The 21316-nt window shown below is 53.0% G+C and overlaps 1 protein-coding gene across 2 annotated transcripts in view; it reads right to left on the reverse strand.

Annotated features, from left to right (window-relative positions):
• Window positions 1–5845, reverse strand: part of FAM222A (family with sequence similarity 222 member A) — a 58315-nt gene extending 52470 nt beyond the window's left edge. The window contains exon 1 of one of the 2 annotated variants that reach the window (XM_033220684.1): window positions 5710–5845. The gene's annotated coding sequence lies outside the window, so the exon portion shown is untranslated. Of the gene's footprint in view, window positions 1–3307; window positions 4363–5709 lie in introns of those variants that run through there. The other variant, XM_033220682.1, reaches the window with a different exon arrangement.
• Window positions 5846–21316: the final 15471 nt, after the last annotated feature.

Genomic DNA, 21316 nt, shown 5'->3' on the forward strand with positions numbered 1-21316 from the left:
TCCCTTCTGAGGAGGAGGTTAACAGTAGCCATGACAACTTGCATTTATTGAGTGCTTACTGTATACTGAGTGCTGTGCTAGGCCCTCCCTGAATCCTCACCAGACCCTGCGCAGTGAGTGCTATGGTCGCTCCTTCTCACAGATGAGTAAACTGAGGCTCAGAGAGGCAAAGGTACTCACCTGAGGTCACACAGCCTGCAAGTGGTGGGCTGAGAGTACGATCCAGGCCCAACCCACGCCAGAGCCTGGCACCTAATCAGGAGCCACTGCCCATCACCAGGGCGCCTCAGGTTTCTCATCAAGGGGGTTCAGCAGCCCAGCCCAGTTCTAGTTTAGTTCAGAGCAGCCCTAAGGCTCAGAAGGGACAAGGGATGGATGGCTTACAGGAATTAGACAAGTGAGAAGGATTAGTGGGGGTGGGGGTAGGGCCAACCTTGAGAGAGGAGACTGCTCCCAGAACTGAGGTGACCTCTTCCACGCTTACAGGAAGGGATGTCCGGGGTTACTGTCCTTGTCAAGGGAGATCACTGGATCCTCTGCCCTGCTTAAACCTTCCTCATCCACCTGAGGCTCCTCTTTCCTCATCAGGCACGAGGGCCCACACACATCACTGGCTGCTCTGGGGCCACTCCTGCCACCCAGAACAGTCTTCTCACTCCTGTCTGACACATTCCTATTTGTCCTCTTCGCGACTCATGTGGCACCTCTCCTCTAGGGCTTCCTGACCCTCAGGCTGGGTCAGGAACCTCATCTACTAAAATCTGCCCTTGCCCCATCTACATCCCAAGAAGGTCCCTGGGGTGGCCAGGGGCAGCCTCACCACCTCCCTCCAAGCAAGCCCAGAAGGGCAGATGACAAGGAGTGAGTTTCAAGCCACACTTTCCTTCCCCTAGTGCTGGAGAAAGGAGTCCTGGAGGTGAGGGAAGCAGACAGACCACAAGGCCATGCGGAAGTTGTTACTCTGCTCAATGCTGACCTGTAGGTCATAGGAAAAGAGGATTCAAATCTGCCTTTCAGTGTGGACAAAGCATCTTGGTGGGGCCAGACTCCCCCTCCATGGCTGATAATGGCTGATAGCCTCTGATGCCTGCAGGGACCCCTGTCCAATAAGTAGGGGTGTCCCCCAGCCCCCATGGGAGGAGGTGGTTAAGACCCAAAGACTCTGGAGCCAGGAGAGCAATTCAGGGCTGAACCTCTGCAGCTGCCTGGCTGATCACCTGTAGCCCATCAATTCCTCTGTTTAAGCCTCAGTTTATTTATCTATAAAATGGGCCACAGCATATGAGCCGCTCCAAGGAGTAACTGAGATCGTGTAAAACGCCTGGCATATAGGGAGATGCTGAGAAAGCTGGCACTCCCTCCTGCTCATCGTCTGGCACGCTGATTGCCAAGCCCAGGGAGATGAGGGAAGGGAACAGAAGGAATTGCCCAATTCTGACAGCCTTTCCCTCTGCCTTGGCTGTGGAAGTGTAAATACTCGGCGGAGGGCCTCCAACTGCCTGTGTTTGTGAATCTCTGGCGCGCACTCCGAGTTTGTTTCTAAACTGGGAAGCTTCGAGAGGCAGCGCAAACAGCCCTTCTGCCCACCTCTCCCGGCTCTCCCCCAATCTGCTGTTGCTCCTCTGTCCTTGGAAGCTTGTGTGTTTAACGACACCATTTCAGCTGGAAATACCATCTCCCTGCCAAGCCCCCAAAAGCAGCTCCACCGATATTTATTGACCTGTTAATCTAGCTAGAGAGCCTGGTAGAAGAGCAGGGAAAATGCTCGCTGCAGAGACTGGGGCCTGGCTTCTCCTAATGATCCGAACACACACTTTCTCTGCTCTTACCCCGCCCCACGCTGCTGAAGCAATGACACAGTTTTCGAACCTTTTCCTAGAAATGTGATCACAGCAGTTTCACCAGCATCCGACACTGGCAATCATTGCGGGAAGGGACCTAGACGAATCCCAGAACCAGCAGCAGGATGCTGGCTGGGAGTTCTCTGGGCCTTTGCAGGTAACAGGGCCAGTTCTGGGGTGTGTGTCGCTTGGGGGGGTGCCCTGGCAGAGACACAGTTTATTCAGACCTTGGTACTGATGGGCCTCACTTGCCCGCCATTCACTTAAGCAGCCTCACAATATGCTTGTTGAAATCCTCTCAAATACCAGAAGGAGCAGGGGGCAGTCAGGAGTTCCAGGTTGGCCAAGGCCCCTCACCTTGGGATAGAACAGCATGAGGAGCCCCTGGACTAGAGGATGCAGCAGGCAGCAGCTCCTCTGCACCTTCCCTGGCTCGGGAAGGGGCACCCACATTTTCCCGAGCAGAAGTAGCCTGTTGGAGGGCCGGAGACCCTGGGAACTTCACACCTCTCTGGGGACCCTGGGAACTTCAGCCTGCCGGCTGGGTACACGGTGGGGTTCAGGGAGGTCTCTTCTACAGCATCTCTTTTCAAAACAGAAAGTTGCTCTGTCTGGGAGGCCTGAGCCCCCAGGCACTGCCAGGCTACATGGGCAAAGCTCTGAACACCTGTCCTTGGGGGGAGGAGCACCAACAGGGACAGCTGGCACTGCCTCCCTCCCCCACCTCATGGGGCGCTAAGGATTTAGGTCAGAGGACTGCAATGATGGGGGTGGGGGGAGTCTGCCTTCACCCCTCCATTACGCAAAGGCATCTCCTGGTTACCACGACCCTGGCCCCTCTGGCCTTGGGTCAAGGCAAGTGGTGTTGCCATGGCAACCCCGGTGACATCAGAAACTGAGCCTTGATGTCACGTCACGTCGTGCCCCTACTGGGGAACCTACCGTCCCTGCGAGTTATTTGTGGGAACGTGATTTGAACAAGTGCTCTGCTAAGGTCTAGCCCCATGGGGCACAAGCCTCAAACGTGGCCACCTGCGTTTCTGGAACCCCCAAACCCCCCTCTGAGGTGTTTTCCCTTGAAGATCTCAGACGCTGCTCGGGAGACCCTCAACGTTTCCCCATCCGGGGTGCCCCCCACCCCCCAGCCCTTCCAAGACACTGGAGTTCCCGGGGAATTTTCGGATGACAGAGCCGCTATCTTTGTTAGCTTTACGGGTGGGGTGACCTTTCCTCTCTGGCAACCAACCCGCCCAGGGCCCCGCGGAATCCGAACGGGCCCCCAACCTCCACTCCCGTCGGCTGGCCGGTCTGAACAAGTTGTGTTCGGAGAGAGAAACGGGGCAGGCAAGGGTTATCGCTGCTTCAGGACCCCCAACAGCCTAGGACCCCTTCTGTCCAATCCCGGCTGCCCGGACGCCAGAGGGTGCCCCCAGCTCCAGCGCAGAACCCCGCCCCGCACAACTCACCGGATCAGCCAGGCCGTCGAAGGGCACCAGGTCTCAGCTACCACGACGCTCCGCTCGGCGGGTCGCAGCCATGCAGGAGTGGCAGAGGCTGCCTGAGGAAGCCCCCCCTTGGGGGCCGATGCCTCTCTCCGGGTGGGAAGGGGCGCTGTCGGTGAGGGCTATCCGGGCGCCAGCCCCGGCCGTCCGAAGTCGGGTGGGGGGAGGGGGGCTCCGCTCAGCAGGGGTCACGCCCGCCCCGGACGGGGGCCGCGCGGGCGCTCAGGCGACGCATCCTCGCCGGGGCCCGTAATCGCCGCGTCCGGCGGGCGGCGCTGCGCCTCCCCTCGGGGCCCCGCTCAAGGCTGCAGCTCGGCCCGCGCCGCTCCCAGGGCGCCCTCTCCGCCCGCGCTGGCAGCCCGGCGGCCGCGGCCCCTTTCGCCAGCCCCAGCTGCAGCCTCTCTTTGTTGCTTCCTCTCGCTCGCCCGCCCGCCCGCGGCTTGCAGCCCCCGTTCGCCCCGAGGTGGGGGGAATGTCTCCTCCAGGGGTTGCACGCACCCGCAGCGGCCGCGGCTCCTCGCCGGACATACACCGGCCCCCGCAGGTTGCAAAGAGCAGCGGCGAGAATGCACCGGCCCCTCCTCCTCCTGCACTGAGCCCCGGGTGTTGGGGGAGGGGAAGCCGGCGAGCAGCGGCGGCGGCAGCGGGCGACGCAAGCTCGGATGCAGCCTCGGGGCCCTCGGCGCTGAGAAACAGCCGATCCCAGTGGCGCAGGGCGGACACGGGGACGGCCCGGGGGGCTGTGCACCGGGTGTGCGAGCTCGCGAGCCGCAGCAGGGGCCGCGCGCGCTGGGCTCTCACGCGCCCATGGCCCCGGGCGGCGCGCGGGGGCTCCCGGGGCCGCAGCCTCGCGCCGCCTGGCGCGCGCCGGCGCCTCGCCTCGTCTCAGGCCCGGGTGCCGCGCGCCGCGTCCCACAGGCGGCGGGCCCGGTTGTCTGCCTCCCCCGGCCGGCGCGCGCAGCCTCTCCGCGGAGCCGCCTGCCCAGCAGTCCTGCCCGCTGCTCCGCTCCGGCCCGACTGACAGGCTCGAGCGCCGGCTGCAGCCCCCGCGTCTCGTCCCCCGCCCGCCCGCCGCGGCCCAGCCCAATCAGCGGCGGCTGAGAGGCGGTTACCAGGGTGACGCGGCTCCGCGTCCTGCGGGGGGCGGAGCCGGGGGCCGCCACGCGCGCTTTTCGCGGCAAAATTCAAAGACCGGTAGGGCGGCTCTCCAACCTCCTCCCCCAAGCAGGGACGCGGCGGAATCTGCCTCGCGAGGACTGCAACTCCCGGCACGCTGCGCGCCGGCGCCGGGTGGAGGGGCTCCGACTGGGGGCGCAGGGCATGCTGGTTTTTGTAGTCTCTGTGTCGAGGAACTAGGGGTGGCAAAACCAGTGTCATTTATTGATCACGTATTTGGGACAAGGCACTGTATAAGTGCATTATCGGCATTATTTCAACAATCAACGCCATGAGGAATTTGTTAAAAATAAGAAGTGTAGTTAAAACTTATGTAGCAAAGTACCTAACCCTCACAACACCGTGTGAGTGGGTATTATTACCACCCCCATTTTACAGATGAGAAAAGTGATATGGTAGGTACTATTATTATACTTCCAACTTACGGAGGAAACTGAGGTTAGGAGATGTGAAGTGACACAGTCCTGGATGTTTTTGTCCTAAGGCTTATTTTTGGCAGCGATGTGTTTTTGGCATCACAGTTGTGATATGTGGAGCGCTAACTATATAACCCAGCACGTCGCTGAGCAATTTGCAAGCTACACCTTCTCAGCTACACAGCGCTGAGCAATTTGCAAGACGTACCACAGGAGACAGGCACTAGCCTACTCCCCCACTTAATATATAAGGAAACTGAGGCAGAGTTTCACATCAACCTGGGGTTCACATATGAATCTATCAAACTATAGTGTGCTTTGCCTTTCACTTTTAAAGAAGTTTCCTGGGTTCTCACAGTCCATGGGGCGGCCGGTCTAGCAGTCTCATTTACAGATGGGGAAATTGAGTTCTGGGTGGGGCAGTTCCCTCAGTTGCCATGTGTCCATCACACAGCAATGTAGGAAGCTAGCTTTCTGGGATGATAACAAAGATCCCCACAGAAATGCAGAGCAGCAGCCAGATCCCTCATCCCTCAGGCTATGCCTGTGTGATACTTGGAGTCCCACAGAAACTGGGTGGGATTCCAGCCCTGCCCTTGCTGCTTGTTGGTCTTGGCCATTTACCTTCACGGGTATGCGCTTCAGTTTCTTGTCTGTGAAATGGGGGGCATCATAGTTCCTACCTTACAGGTACTTTTGAGGGCAAAATGAATTCTTGCGTGTAAAGGACTCAAAACACACATTAAGTGCTCAATAAATGCCCGCTGTACTCACCCTTTGGAGACCCTGGGGTGTGTATCCAGCGGACCGGCTGATTATAGACAGGCCCTACCCTACTTCCAGGAGCCAACCCACCCCGCCGGGAGAGGCGCCGGCGGCAGACCTCCAGGGCCGGCCCAACTAGGCCACCCGCCGCCTTATCTAGGGCAGGAGCTCGCCCTGTTTCAGGCCTCTGAACGGCTGCTCCGCGCGCCGTTCCCAGCAGCTCCGCTCTATTTCTCCGCGGCCGCCCCCATCTCCTCCCCTTCCCTCCCCAGGTTGAAGGTGGGGGTGGGGATTTACCTGGAAATGTGATACACCGCCAGCTGCTTCCCGCTCGGGCCAGCAGCCAGGGCTGCCGGGACGTCAGGGAGGGCGGCCGGGGCGACTGGATGGGTGGACCCAGGGTGTGGACAGGTGGGGAGACCAGACTTCAGCTGAGGACAGGGAGAGGGACAGTAACAACCAAACCCTGGGACGTGAGAGAGATCGCGAAGAGGAGGAGAAAGCAAGCAGGTCGCACCACAGCCTGTCCAAATTTGATATTTTTTTCATTGTAGGTCACCATGACTTCACACCTACTGTGTATCAGGCTTGTGCTCATTGCTATTTATGTCATATAACTCCTTTTACCCTCGCAGAAACCCTATACGGTATAGACAATCACTATGCACATCCTACAGCAGAGGAAGGCCACGTGACTTACCCAAGGTCACACAAATGACAGAACCAAAGTCCAAAGCCCTGACCTTGATTTATTGCACCTTGTGGCAGCCACTGTTTGACCGTGAGGGGAGTTTCTTCTCTTCTCTGGACCTCAGTTTCCCCTGCCATGAAATGGAGGGTAGGACCCAAACCCCAGCCCTATCAATCAGACTCTCCTCGGTGGGACAGCAGTTTCCAAAGTTTCTGTGTGATTCCTGATACAGCCAGGGCTGACAACCCCAGGTAGAGAAGATCTCAAAAGACCCCTTCCTCTCTAAAGCTCTGTGAGTCCGTGATGTGTTCATGGTGGAATTTCCGCCAGCAGCAAGCTCCAAGGCAGCTGTCCAGCTGGAGAGGTCAGAGACTTCCAGGTGCCTGTCACTCCCCTCTAGGCAGGTGAATGCCCGGTAAGATGCTCTGCCCCTCTCCCCCATATGCCCATCTCCCTGAGGTCAGACCCTCGTGCCTTTGCTCTTGGTCGACTCCAATAACTGCGTTATGTGATTGGAGACAGTGTCAAGACGGATTTGCCACGGTCCATAAAACCACCAGGCAGGCCAGCCCCGGAACACTGGCTCTGGCCAGGGGTCCAAGAGGCCCTGAGGGGACAGGGGGCAGAGGGCATCTCATCCCTCACTGTTCTTGTTTGCCTCCGGCACACCAACCTTTCTGAAATACCTGCATATCCTTGCACGTGCCTCTGTCACCTCCAGGTCATTGCTTATGCTGTCCCTTCTACCTAGAATGCCCTCTCTCCAGGTAGCTAACTCTTGCTCCTCCTTCAGAGTTCAGCCAGAGTGCTGCCTCCTCCAGGAAGCCTTCCCTGACTACCCTGCTCCAGGCTGGAGCACTTCCCCCTTCACAGATGTGTCCAGTGTGTGTTATAATGGCCCACTTCTTTGTCAGGCTTCCCACTGGCCTGGGGGCTTTTCCAGGGCAAAGGCTGCATTCAGACCGTTTTATTCCTAGCACAGGCCTGACAGAGAGTCAACACTCAATGAAGGTCTGTTGACTTAATCTCTGAATCACTGAATGAATGTGGCCCAAGTTTTTGTTTTGTTTTGTTTTCATGTACAGGGATAGAATGAAGAGGAGAAGGGAGTGGAGTCAGGCTGACTGGGCTACTAACCATATGACTCAGCCTCTCTGTGCCTCAGTTTCCCCCATCTTTGAAGTGGGATTAATTGCCATTTCAATTAATCAAGGCATCACTCAAGGGGCCCAGAGCCTGGAACTTTTGTTCCCATCCTCCCATGTATGTAAGGTTAGTTTTGCTCTTCTCTGTTTTGTTTTGTTTTGTTTGTTTGTTTGTTTAGAGACAAAGTCTCACTCTGTCATCAGGCTGGAGTGCAGTGGCACCATCATAGTTCACTGCAACCTTGAACTCCTGGGCTCAAGCGATCCTCCCACCTTAGCTTCCTGAGTATCTAGGACTGCAAGGTGCACGCCCCCATGCCCAATTAATGTTTAAATTTGTTGAAGAGATGAGCTCTTGCTATTTTGCCCAGAATGGTCTCAAACTCCTGGGCTCAAGTGATCCTCCCACCTCAGCCTCCAAAAGTGCTGGGATTATAGACATGAGCAACCCGGCCCGTCCTTGCCTTGCCCTTCTCTGGTCTCACGCACTGAAGCCTGAGCGTTCCCCCTTGAAGTCTGCTGATTCCCTCTTTCATTCAACATTTTCTAAGTACCTGCCCTGTCCTTGACACTGGGAATTCAGCAGTGACTCAGACCAAGACATAGGCCTCTTGGAGCTCAGGTTTCATGGGGCCCAGAGAAGGCAACTAACAGGTGTCATCCAGGGTACCAGTAGAGGGGACAACCCGGAGCAGGCACCTGACTCAGCGGAGGGCCAGTGATGGTAAAAAGGCAAGTCAGCTACCCTGGGAAAAATGGGTAGGAGGTAGCCAAGGGCAGAGGTGAGGGAAGAGCATCGCCGGCAGAGGGAACAACCAATGCAAAGGCCTAGTGTTCCAAGTGAGGGAACTGTGAACACCCCAAGAGCAGAGGTGGGTGAGGGGTGAGCAGGCAGAGATGGGGCACTTATCCAGGCAGAGGGGGCAGGCCTGCTCCAGCCTCCCACCCCACCCCCAGTTGCCTCACCTGCCCTCATTGCTGTGATCTAGGCCAGAGCCCGGAGGGAGCCGAGCCCCCATTGGTGCATGCCATGTAGGTTTCTCAGAGATAATTTAATCAGAGCTATTAATAAGCAGAAAAGAAAGAGCTCTTTATGCTCCTCCTGGAGAAAAGGGGAAAGAAGAAACACGTGTAACCTTGTTATTCACCCAGCCCCGCCCCCCAGTACCTGCGTCTCTCTCTGGGGCAGGCCTAGTGGGGCAAGGAGGAGGGGGCGAGCCATGTGTAGGGCTGAGGAGGTCCAGGTGGCCTCAGGAACCGAATGCTGCCAAGCTCCCTGACTACACCCCACCCTCAGTCCCTTCTGGCCACTTTAGTCTCCTCTTAGTTACTTGAAGGTGCCAAACTATTTCCCACTTCAAGGCCTTGACCCAAGCCATTCCTTCTGCCTGGAACATTCTTCCTTTTGCTCTCTGGTTTGTTCTCATACTTCCAGCCTCAGCTTAAATGTCACCTCCTCGGGTAAGCCCTCCCTGATTACCTGATCTGAAGTTATTTTTCCCAGAACACCTCCCTTTTGTTTTGCTTTCCCTCTCCCCAGTTCTTACTGCTGTTGGCAGCTCTCTGAGCACTTGCAGGATGATGTTTATTTTCTTATTTTTTATTTTATTTTTGAGGCAGACTCTGTCGCACAGGCTGAAGTGCAGTGGTATGATCTTGGCTCACTGAAACCTCTGCCTCCCAGGTTCAAGTGATTCTCCTGCCTCAGCCTCCTGAGTAGCTGCAATTATAGGCGTGAGCCACCATACCTGGCTAATTTTTGTATTTTCTTATTTTTCCAGGAGAGACAGGGTTTCACCACGTTAGACAGGCTGGTCTTGAACTCCTGACCTCAAGTCATCCGCCTGCCTCGGCCTCCCTAAGTGCTGGGATTACAGGCATGAGCCGCCACGCCCAGCCTGGTTGATGTTTTTTTTCTGTTTCCCTATCTAGACTCAGCTCTGGGAGGGGAGAGACTGTCATTTCTTCACCACTGTGTCCTCAGCACCTTGCACATAGTAGGATCTAGGTCAGCACTGGCACATAGTAGGATCTAGGTCATTATTTGTGGACGGAGTTGGAGAAGGTTCAGAGGGATTGGTTGCAGGGGAATTGGGATAGGAACCAGGAGGTGGTAGGGGGTCCCTTCCGCCTGGGAGACCCCCTCAGAGGATCAAGAACCATTAAATGTCCCCCTTGTTTCACCAATGGGGACCAGGAGGCCCAGAAAGGGGAGGGCACTTGCCCAAAGTCATGCAAGTTTGGGCCAGAGGTGGGATTTGAACCCAGAGCCCTTTCAGGGCATCTGGTTCCACATGAGTCTCATCTCAAACACTTGCTCTGTGTTGAGGAGGGGTCTGAGGTCTCGCCCAGGCTCAAAAGGGAAAGATTGCGGTGCTGCCGTGGATTAGTGATGTCTGCCATGAATCTGGGGCTGGATGTTGGGCTATTCCTGATAGCATGGGGGCTATTTCCACGTTTGTGCTTTTAAGTTTGAAAGAGCACTGAGCTGGGAGTTAAGAGACTTGGTTCCTTCAGTCGGCACCGCCATCTTATCACGTGACCCCTCAGATAAGAGAGCCAACTTCCCTGGGCCTCGGTGTCCTTATCTAAAAGATTACCCGAGCCCTGCCTAAATCAAGGACTGTAATGATGGACGGGTGCGGTGGCTCACGTCTGTAAACCCAGCACTTTGGGAGGCCGAGGCAGGCGGATCACTTGAGGCCAGGAGTTCTAGACCAGCCTGACCAACATGGCAAAACCCCATCTCTGCTAAAACTACAAAAATTAGCCGGGCGTGTAATGAGAAAATGGATATAACATTTCCTCGAGCCTAATGTGTTCTACAAATATAATCAATGATTATTATTGTAAAATATATTGACAACAATAATCTATGAAGGCCCCATTGTGGACCAGGCATTACCCCAGGTGCTTTGCATACATGATCTGTTAATTTTGCAACACGCCCATGAAGAGGAACTGATGGCTTGTGTTACAGATGTAGATTCTGAGGCTGAGGTCACTGGCCTTGCTGAAGGTCACGCAGAGCTCCTAAGTGGGTGGAGCCAATATCTGAACCCTGGTTGGTTTGTTCACCATAGAGGGTTTCTGACTTAGCTGCGGTCCTTACCAGACGGGAAATAGTGATTGGAGGCAAGGTTGGCCCCCGCCATCCCCCTCCAAGGCTCTCTCTGTCCTCTGGCCAGCCGGGCTTGGTTCTCCCAGGCTCTGAGTGGCAGGGAGATTTCCAGGGGATTAAACCCAGCCAGCCCCGCCTCCCCTCCAACCTGGAAAGGCCAGTAGGCTCTCCCAGGTCCTCCTAAGCCCTCCTGGCAGATTTCCTTTTGTACAAAAAGTTATTGACTTATCAAGGTTAAAATACATTCAGCGCAGGCCAATAAAACAGGGATACCGCCGCATCCCGGCTGCCATGTGCAGCCTGGTTTTCATGGCAACAGGCCCTCTTCTGCACATTAAACGGTTCAGTTGTGCAAAGTTCAGGCGTTACATAAACAGGGAGTTAACAACAGCAGTAGAAATCAATGTCTGGCCAGGCATGGCCCAGGGAGATAGCATTGATTGGACCCTTCGTCATCAATAGGCTGGGCCCCAGCTTCTTGCCCAGCTGCACTGGGCTCCCTCCCGCAGCCCCAGACCTGGGCTCAGACCCAGGGAGCTCCAGGAAGGTTCTCCCGCCCTTGCCACAGAGCCCCTTTCTGGCTGGGATCCAGGAGTTAGAGGATCTACTAAACTGCCTGGAGTTGTTCTGTAAACCATTGTCGCTCAGAGATGCCACTCCATGTCCTTAAAATATGTTCTCGCCATTGTTAATGGAGCCAGTGTCTCACTGCCTTTTAAACCATCTTTGTAACAAGGAACAATCCTGCTGCCTTTATGTTCAGTATAAAAACCAGTGATACATCAAGATGTGCCCCAGGTCAAATAGGCTGAAATATGAAACCAAACTGGCTGTGTGACCTCAGGTAAGTTGCTTCACCTCTCTGATCCTCAGCTTCCTATTCTCTAAAAAGGCAAGAATGACAGCACCAACCTCGTGGGGCTGTAAGGGAGGAGAAGATGAAGAGATGCATATGGAGTCCCTAGCTTGGGCCTGAGGAATGGCTTTTGTCAGGAAACCTACCCTCTGTGTGTCTTCACCCTGGTTCCAGCAGACACCCTGATGATGCAGAAAAAAGCAAGGAACTAGGAAGTGATATTTGGGTTCAAATCCAGCGCCATCACTAGCTGTGTGACCTTAGGCAAGTTACTTCACCACTCTGAACCTTGGCATCCATTCCCTGATCTATCTATATGTTGTTGCTTATTCTTTTTTTTATCTCAACATTCTCTCATATAAAATGGGGAAAATTCTCTTGCAAGAGTGAAGGAAAAAATTCAATGAGTTCAACCACATGAACATGCTGGGCGCATGGAAAATGCCCAGGAAAGAGTTACTGAATCAAATCCTTCCTTCAGTGTTCCAATGTCAGATCCACCCACCCTTGCAAAATGGAAAATCTCATGGGCTTTCTCTCAGGAAAGGGCTGGCTAAGAGGAAATAATTATCTGTTTCACTTATTGGAAGGCTCTAAAGTCAGGGACTTGGTCTTTTTCATCTCTGTATTAATGAACTATGTATCTATGCATGATACATACATACGTACTATCATCTATGTATGAACTGTGAGCAAGTGTGATATAAGAATTGGTTGTGACGCCAGGTGCAGTGGCTCACACCTGTTATCCCAGCAGTTTGGGAGGCTGAGGCAGGAGGATCGCTTGAGCCCAGGAATGGGACATAAGCCTGGGCAATGTGGTGAAACCCTGTGTCTACAAAGAATACAAAAATTAGTCAGGCATGGTGGTGCGCACCTGGAGTCCCATCTACTCTGGAGGCTGAGGCAGGAGAATTGCTTCAGCCTGGGAAGTGGAAGCTGCAGTGAGCTAAGATTGTGCCACTGCACCCCAGGCTCATCAATAGAGCAAGACCCAGTGTCCAAAAAGAAAAAAAAAAGTGATTGTGCCCCTTTTCCACCAACTTTCTCTTGTGCCCCGTGGCAGAAGATTGACTCTTCCAAAGGAGGGCAGGGCTAAAAGATGGATGGAGCCTGGATCCCTGAATCACTTGTGGATGAAAGCTGCCCACCTGTTGATCAATGACAATGACATAAGCTTTGAAACTGTTGCATAATATAGACTGCTTACATGCCTGTGTCTGTTGCAGCCGCTGGTGTTGCCATCACAAAGTCACAGGGTTTCCCAAAAAGAACTCAAACTCCTCACTATAGCCCTCTCTGAGTCATGAAATCTTGCAGGGCTGGGAGGATGCCCTTATTTGATAAATCAAATACAGTAAAATATTAATGGTAGACACCAGGTGGTGGATATTAAAGTGTTCATGGTAAATGTCTTTCAACTTTGCTGTATGTTTGAATTTTTTCATAATAAAATGCTTGAAAAAAATCTGATCTTGTATTTTCAAAACACTTCTAGGAGTCTTAGGGTTTTAGGAAGATGACTCAGGGACCTCTAGTTGGTGAAAGTGGTAGGCAGAGGTGGTGGAAAAGATAAAGCTCTGGAATCTGCACTCCAGCCTCTACACTGCCAACTTCAACTAGAGCATGTTCAATTTTAATCTGAAGTCAGAGACCTGGTCTTTTTCATCTTTGTATGGTCAAGGCTTGGCACAGAGCCCAGGTATACAGCAAGAGCTCAATATGTGCTTGTTGAACAAAGTTGAACTCTTCTGGAGAGATGGCTAGGTCCCCTCTGACCTGGCATGGGTGGCATGAAGACAGGGGGATAAATCCCTTTTCAAATTGGGGTTCAGTGTTTTTACAGTTTCAACAATCAAGGTTTGAAAACTTCTAGTTCAATCCTCTCATGTCATCACTGGGGAAACTGAGGCTCAGAGAGGGGAAGAGATTAGCCACAGTGGTCCAGTGGCTGCTCATCAAACTCAAACTCAGGTTTCCTGGTCCATGGGACAGTTTCTTTCTCGAAGTTTCCAGGGAGACTCCACCCTGGGGGCTACTGAGAGTGAAGAAACGAGGGTTGGGCACAAGTTTGAACTCCCCTAACCCATGCCTACCAGTCAGAGCCCTCTGCTTTTGGCTGTCTTATACATTGGGTATCATGGTATTTGACCAAAGGGACCTGTGGTCGGGGAGTGGCTATTTTTTTTTTTTTTTCAGAGGGAGTCTTACTCTGTTGCCCAGGCTGGAGTGCAATGGTGTGATCTTGACTCACTGTAACCTCTGCCTCCCGGGTTCAAGTAATTCTCCTGCCTCAGCCTCCTGAGTAGCTGGGATTACAGGCACCTGCCACCATGCCCAGCTGATTTTTGTGTTTTTAGTAGAGACGAGGTTTCACCAGGTTGTCCAGGCTGGTCTTGAACTCCTGACCTCAGGTGATCTGCCCACCTTAGCCTCCCAAAGTACTGGGATTACAGGCATGAGCCACCGCTCCTGGCCCTGGGGAGTGGCTATTTGAGAGGTGATGGGAGGACAATGGGGAGGACTCAGTGAGCCAACAGTATCCTCGGGTGGGACCCTTCCCCCCTCCTCCATCCCAGCACCATCCCCTCCTCTGGAGCTGCGGTGGGAAGATGGATGGGAGGAGGCAGGACTGGGACAGACCATGCAGGAATGATGGATTTGGACCCCAACCAGAAGCCCCCAGGGTCATCTGGGACCATGAACAGAGGTGAGAGCTCACCCATGCAGGGCAAGTGGTTCGGCAAAGGACAGGAACGAGGAGTCAGCTCAGGGTTCTGAGAGTTAGTGATGGTCTTAGGGTTGGCATGTACCCTAAGCCTGGCACTCCTCTAATACTAGCTGCATCCTTCCTTCATTCAGCAACTCTAGTGTGCCAGGTGCTAGACTGGAGATTCTAGGATAAACAGGCACTGCTCCTGCACCCAGGGGCTCAAAGTGCAGGCAGGGAGAGGGCAGATGGGAAAAGAAGAGCAGCGCCACCCCCACCCCTTGAAAATAACCAGCCATGTGACCTTGGGCAGGTCCTGTCACCCTTCTGAGCCTCAGTTTCCCCATCTAGAAGATGAGAATAATTACAGTTCCAGACTGATCATGTGCGTGATGAATTTGGCACAGAGCTTAGCATGGAGAAAGGATGGCTCTCTTCCCCTAACTTCCAATTACAAGAGAAGGGAAGGGTCTCTTTACCCCATCTGGACTGTTTCAGGTGAGGCAGAGGTATGGATTTTTTTTCTTTCCTTAAGACAGGGTCTGGCTCTGTCACCCAGGCTGGAGTGCAGCAGTGTGATCTCGGCTCACTGTGACCTCCGCCTCTCGGGCTCAAGAGATCCTCCCATTTTAGCGTCCTGAGTAGCTGGGGTTATAGGTGTGCACCACCATGTCCAGCTAATTTTTGTATTTTTAGTAGAGACGGGGTTTCACCGTGTTGGCCAGTCTGGTCTCCAACTCCCGAACTCAAGTGATCCGCCCACCTTGGCTTTCCAAAGTGCTAGGATTACAGGCATGAGCCACCACACCTGGCCTTAGAGGCATGGATTTGAATCCTTGCCCCACTTATTAGCTGTGTGACCTTCCTCTCTCTGGGCCTTGGATCTGAATAATAGTAAGAAGAAGAAGAACTGCTTTGTCCAATGGTTATGATGCTGTAGTAAGTTAAAATATGAACGTGCTTAGAATAGTGCCTGGCCCACAGCTAACACTCAGTGAATGTTAACCTTTGTTGTTAGTGCTACAATGGACACTGAGCCTGCAACAGCAATAATAACACCTACAATAGCAATAATAACAACATCAGTATTGGCCTAGTGCTAGATGAGGACTTGTAGACCATCTAAACTGGTCTGGTGCCTGGGTGCCAACTCTGACCCATCAGGAGGGAATACCTGGAGCATTGGCTTGGGTTGTTTTGCTATTTCATCTGGGCTCAGTGAGAATGGTGCTGCAACTGATTAGCAATGTCTGCTGTGGGCAAGGAAGGGGAAAGTTAGGGAAGCCATGCTATTGATTAGCCATTCCTGATGCTGGTCCAAGCCCTCTCCTTTTACAGATGAGGAAACTCAGAGAAGGAAGAGGGCAGCTCAGAGGAAGCTCAGAGAAGGACTAAGACTTGCTTAAGGCCACACAGGCAGTTAGAGACAAGGCTCCTGAGACCGCCTCTGCAATTCCTTGCTGGGCCCTGGTCTATGTCATTTAATCCTGCAGAGAAGAGTCATTATTTCTCCATTACATTTCCCAGTCTGTTTTCTGGAAGGAAGTTAATTGATTTAAACTTTTCCAGGATGATTCTCCCTCCTCCTGCCCTCCCCTGGGCCCCCGATTCTATTATTGCTCTGCCTCACGGAAATAAGGAGGTGGCATCCGGGAGAGCAAGCACGGTCTCCAGGCAGGGCCTCCACATGGGCATGGAGTGGCGAATGTGGGCTCTGCCTGAGGCTGGGTCTTCTGGGCACCTTCATGTATAATGACAATAACTACCAGGACTCAAGTGTATGGAGTTGGGTTACCATCAAGAGTGGCTACCACAGCCTGGAAGGTTCGCTGGCTCTTCGCATCCCCCCCAGTTTGCAGAAGGGGAAACAGAAGCATAGAAAGAGTTCCAGAGCTGGTATTCAAAGCCAAGACTGGCTGGCTCCAACTTTCTCATGCTTTTATTTATTTTTAAATTTTATTTTATAAAGACAGAGTCTTGCTATGTTGCCCAGGCTGGTCTCAAACTCCTGGATTCAAGCAATCCTCCCACCTTGGCCTCCCAAAGCACAGGGATTACAGGTGTGAGCCACTAGGCCCAGCCCAAATTCCAGATTCTTTACTATTCATAATCACTGCCTCCTTGGCTCTGTCAAAATCTGATCGCCCCAAATGCTGTATTCACATTCTCACCCCAGACCCGCAAAGCTGGCTGAATGGTGATCTTTGGCACTGTTTGACAATGAAGAAACTGAGGTCCAAAGTAGGGGAGTGATGGATCCTGAGTCCCACCACAAGTGGAACCAAGGCCCTGTCCTTTGGCACCACGAGGAAGAAGAAGGGCAAGAGAGGCTCAGAGCAGGGCTGGCCGCAGCAGCTCTGGCAGCCCTATTCATCTTCTGAGCCGAAATATTTATTTACGCACCCCATTTAATCAGGATATGCCGTAATTAGCAGAGATTTGTGCCTCCTGCCCATGGTGTTATTTATTTCGGGTTCCAGGCAGCCACTTTCCTGGCTGAGTGTGTGCTGGGCCTGGATTTCAATCAGATGGGGCCACGGCAGAGCTGTCCCTGGGGACCTCACAGCAGCAGTGCCCGCCTCTGAATGATAAATGAGCCCACAGACAGCAGAAATGCTGCCCAGCTGCTCTGGGGGGCTGGTGTGCATGGGGTGTGGAAGGGGGTATACTCACCAATCCCAGGACCTTGTCACAGAGAAACTCCCCCTCTCCCAGTGCCAGACAATAGCCTGGCATTTCCCAGCCCCAGGGAGAAACATGCAAGAGAGATGGCACCACACAGACCACACTGAAGTCCTGCTTTTAGAATCTAAGAGTGGGAGGGACTTAGGAAGGACCCCTGTTCCGATTTCTGTCCCAGGATTGGTTTATATTTCAGCATCTCTCATTGGGGGACATGTTCTTCTGTTCACGGTCCCCACGGGGCTGGGAAGTTCCTTTTGTGTCTAACTTTAGTTAAGGTAAAAGCTTTGCAACTCTGGTCCCCAGGTGATCCCACGAAGGACACCTCTGTTGTTGTCCAGAGAAGGCAGAGGAAACTGGAAGGGTGGGGATGGTGGGAAAGGGCTTGGCTTGATATTGGAGGGAATGAAGGAGAAATGAGTGTTAACCTTTATGGAGGCCTATTCTGTGCTAAGCCCTTTATACGTGTTTGGGGGAGTTTCTTCTCAGCCTCTTGGTGCCTCTGTTTGCTCAGGTGTAAAATGAGGATAATAGGAAGCCCTATCTCCTAAGATTGCTGTGAGGACTAAAAGAGTTAATGCACGCAGAACCCCTGAAAAGCAGCCAGCATGTAGTAAGTGCTCAATAATCGTGCACTATTGGCTTGGCCCGGTGGCTCACGCCCGTAATCCCAGAACTTTGGGTAGGCCAAGACGGGTGGATCACCTGAAGTCAGGAGTTCGAGACCAGTCTGGACAACATGGGGAAACCCCATCTCTACTAAAAGTACAAAAATAAGCCGGGCGTGGTGACGTGTGCCTGCAATCCCAGCTACTTGAGGCTGAGGCAGGAGAATTGCTTGAACCTGGAAGGCGGAGGCTGCAGTGATCCAAGATCACTCCCCTGCACTCCATCCTGGGCAACAGAGCAAGACTCCATCTCAATAATAATAATAATAATTGTGCAGTATTGTTATTATTTGGTGGTAAATTCTTACACTATCCTGGCAAGTCAGATTCATACCATTTTACAGATGAGGAAACTGAGGCTCAGGAAGGGCTAGTATTGCCCATGAGGTGGGCTTCATCATTCTTATCTCCCAGAAGGAGGAACTGAGGCAGTCCTCCCTCTCTCTGGGATGTCTTGTCTGGAAAGGGGGCACATAGGTACTGACCTCACAAGGTACCTTGGGAATTGGGGAGAGCAACTATGAGTGGCATCCAGTGTGGGTTGGCAGGTAGAGGTGCCCAGTCTGGTGTTAGAAGCCCATCCTTTGGCCACAGAGGAGCTAGCTCCCAATGTGCATTTCCTGAGTCATGACATGATCCTAAGGAAGGAGAATAAAGCAGCCACAGTTTGCTGGGGTCTGCTGGCAATTAGGCCAGAAGCCTTTGGGGAGATCTCATTGTCCCTGCCCTAGTTGGGACAGGGTTTGTAGCTGTGCCTCCCCCAGGGACCACTGCTTCCAGGCCACCTGCCCTAATGAGGTCAGTGGGAGCAGTGGCTATAACAGGTGTGGGGTGGGGACTGTCCAGGGGAGTCAGCCACTTGGGTCTCATTTTGCAGATGAGAAAACTAATGCTTAACGAGGGGCGATGACTTGCCCAGGTGCAGACTGTAAGCCCCGGAGGCTCTGAGAGAGCCCCAGATAATCAGCTCCTGGGCCAGGTGCAGTGGCTCACACCTGTCATCCCAGCACTTTGGGAAACCAAAGCAGGAAGATTGCTTGAGCCCAGGAGTTCAAGACCAGCATGGACCATCTAGCAAACCCTGTTTCTACAAAAACTAAAAAAAAAAAATTTAGCTGGGGGCTGGGCACGGTGGCTCACGCCTGTAATTCCAGCACTTTGGGAGACCAAGGTGGGCGGATCACCTGAGGTCAGGAGTTTGAGGCCAGCCTGGCCAACATGGTGAAACCTCGTCTCTGCTAAAAACATAAAATTGGCTGGGCCTGGTGGTGGGCACCTGTAGTTACAGCTACTCGGGAGGGTGAGACAAGAGAACTGCTTGAACCTGGGAGGCGGAGGTTGCAGTGAGCCGAGATCGCGGCACTGCACTCCAGCCTGGGTGACAGAACAAGACTCCATCTCAAAACAAAACAAAATAAAACAAAACAAAACAGGAAACAGCTCCTGACAGCTGCATCTCTCAGGCTGGTCTGGATCCTGTGTGGCCTTGAGCAAATTATCAGCCTCTCTGAGCCTCCCTTGACTCAGGTGCCATAAAGGGAATAATATCTACCTGGGTATGGGGGTGGAGGACAAGGTGGATATGAGCATCACAGAATACCAGACACACCAGTCACTCAGAGTTGGATTTTTAATTTTTTTTTTTTTTTTTTTATAGCATCTCCTCTGGTCGCCCAAGCTGGAGTGCAATAGTGTAATCCCAGCTTACTGCAGCCTTGACCTGCTGAGCTCAGGTGATTCTCCAGCCTCAGCCTCCCGGGTAGCTGGGACTGCAGGCACCTACCACCACATCCAGATAACTTTTGTATTTTTTTGTAGAGATGGGTTTTTGCCATGTTACCCAGGCTGCTCTCAAACTCCTGGGCTCAAGCCATCTTCCTGCCTCAGCCTCCCAAAGCACTGGGATTACCAGCATGAGCCACTGCACCTGGCCAGAGGATGTTTGAAACAGGACAGGCGTGTTTGGGGGAAGGGACCCTTCTATGTCTATACTGTGTGCCTTCCCACCTTAGCCCGGGCTGTTCCTTTGGCCTGGACGCCTTTCCTGGTCTCCTTTCCCAGGCTACCTTCTCCTGAGTTTGGTCCCAGCTCAATAGTCACCTCCACTGGGAAGTTCTCACTGATTCTCCTCCATGAGGGGCCAAGCAACAACTCTACACGCCCCAGCCTCAACTTCATCACACTACCCCTATCATCTACTCACGTGCTGTGAGCTCCTGGGACTGGGGAGGTTAGAGAAGGCACCACACTTACCTGGTTTGCACTATAGCCCTGGCGTCCTGCATGGGCCTGGCACGTGGAAGGTGCTAACAAGCATTTGTTCAGTGACTGACCACGCACTGAATGAGTCAGTAGCTGGACCAATGAACAGCACTCACTGGCACGCCTGCCTCTCCTGGCTTCCTGGCCCTCAACCTCCTTTGCAGAGAACCAGGATGCTGGCAGCTGGGGCGGATGCAGCTAAAATTGAATCCCCTGTAACAGGAGATGGCTGGATGTGAAGCCAGTCCTGGACGCTAATTTGCTTTCTCTGGAATAACCTGGTCAGCTAGATGCTGCTGAGGAGAAGCCAGGGAGAAGACGGCTCTGGGCTGCCCACCTTTAGCACCTGTATAGGAGCTGCAGAAAAGGCTAATCTGGAATCAGCCAGGTCTGGGTTTGAATTCTAGCCTAGATGCCTTCACCACCTTGGACTATAGTTTTTCTCATCTATGAAATGAACTTACTGATATCCTGAAGCTACTGTCTGCAATTAGAAAAGGCTCTTTTGGCCGGGCATGGTGGCTCATGCCTGTAATCTCAGCACTTTGGGAGGCCAAAGCAGGTGCATCACTTGAGGTCAGGAGTTCGACACCAGCCTGGCCAACATGACAAAACCCTGTCTCTACTAAAAAAAAAATACAAAAATTAGCCAGGTGTGGTGGTGTATGCTTGTAGTCCCAGCTACTCTGGAGGTTGAGGCAGAAGAATTGCTTGAACCCAGGAGGCAGAGATTGGGCCGAGATCATGCCACTGCACTCCAGCCTGGGCAACAAAGTGAGACTCCATCTCACAAAAGAAAAAAAGAGGAAAAATAAAAAAAGAAAAGGCTCTTTGATGAGGTGAGGGCAACACACTGGTACAGTCTGTCCTACTTCCTGGCCTTCTCATCCAAGGGAGGTCCCAGGCCGCAGCTTCCAACATGCTGAGCTTCAGGGACCCCCATCATCTTCGAATCCCCTCCACATGGATGCTGACCTCTCCCTTGGAAATTCCCACTGGGAGAAGGGCTAAAAAAAGCGTCCACAGCCACTTACTGAGCACCTACTATGCACCAGGCACTGGATATTCCTACCCTCACTGGATCCTCCCCCACTGCCCTCATTTTACGGATGAGGAAATTGGGGCTTAGAGAGGGAGGACAGGGGCCCCCAAGGGCACACAGCTGGAAAGTGCTGGGCAGGGGACTAGAATCGATGACGCCCTGGCTCTGAAACAGTCTTTTCTTGGGTGATGACTCTTGGCCTCTGTGACTCACAGAAAACACAAACCAAAACTCACCTCCCAGTGAGGCCCTGCAGAAGGGGAAGTTATTTGGGAGAGACTGAGAGCCAGGCAAAACAACAACAACAACAAAAACAACCTGTAGAGACCACCTTTGATGACTACTATTGCTGTCTCATTAATGGTAATAATAACCCACGTTTTGAATGTTTCCCACCTGCCATGCCCCCTGAGGTTCCTCAAGAACTCTCTTAGGACAG

The sequence above is a fragment of the Trachypithecus francoisi genome, unplaced genomic scaffold, assembly GCF_009764315.1.
Source record: "Trachypithecus francoisi isolate TF-2019V2 unplaced genomic scaffold, Tfra_2.0 Lachesis_group11, whole genome shotgun sequence".
Lineage (NCBI taxonomy): Eukaryota > Metazoa > Chordata > Mammalia > Primates > Cercopithecidae > Trachypithecus > Trachypithecus francoisi.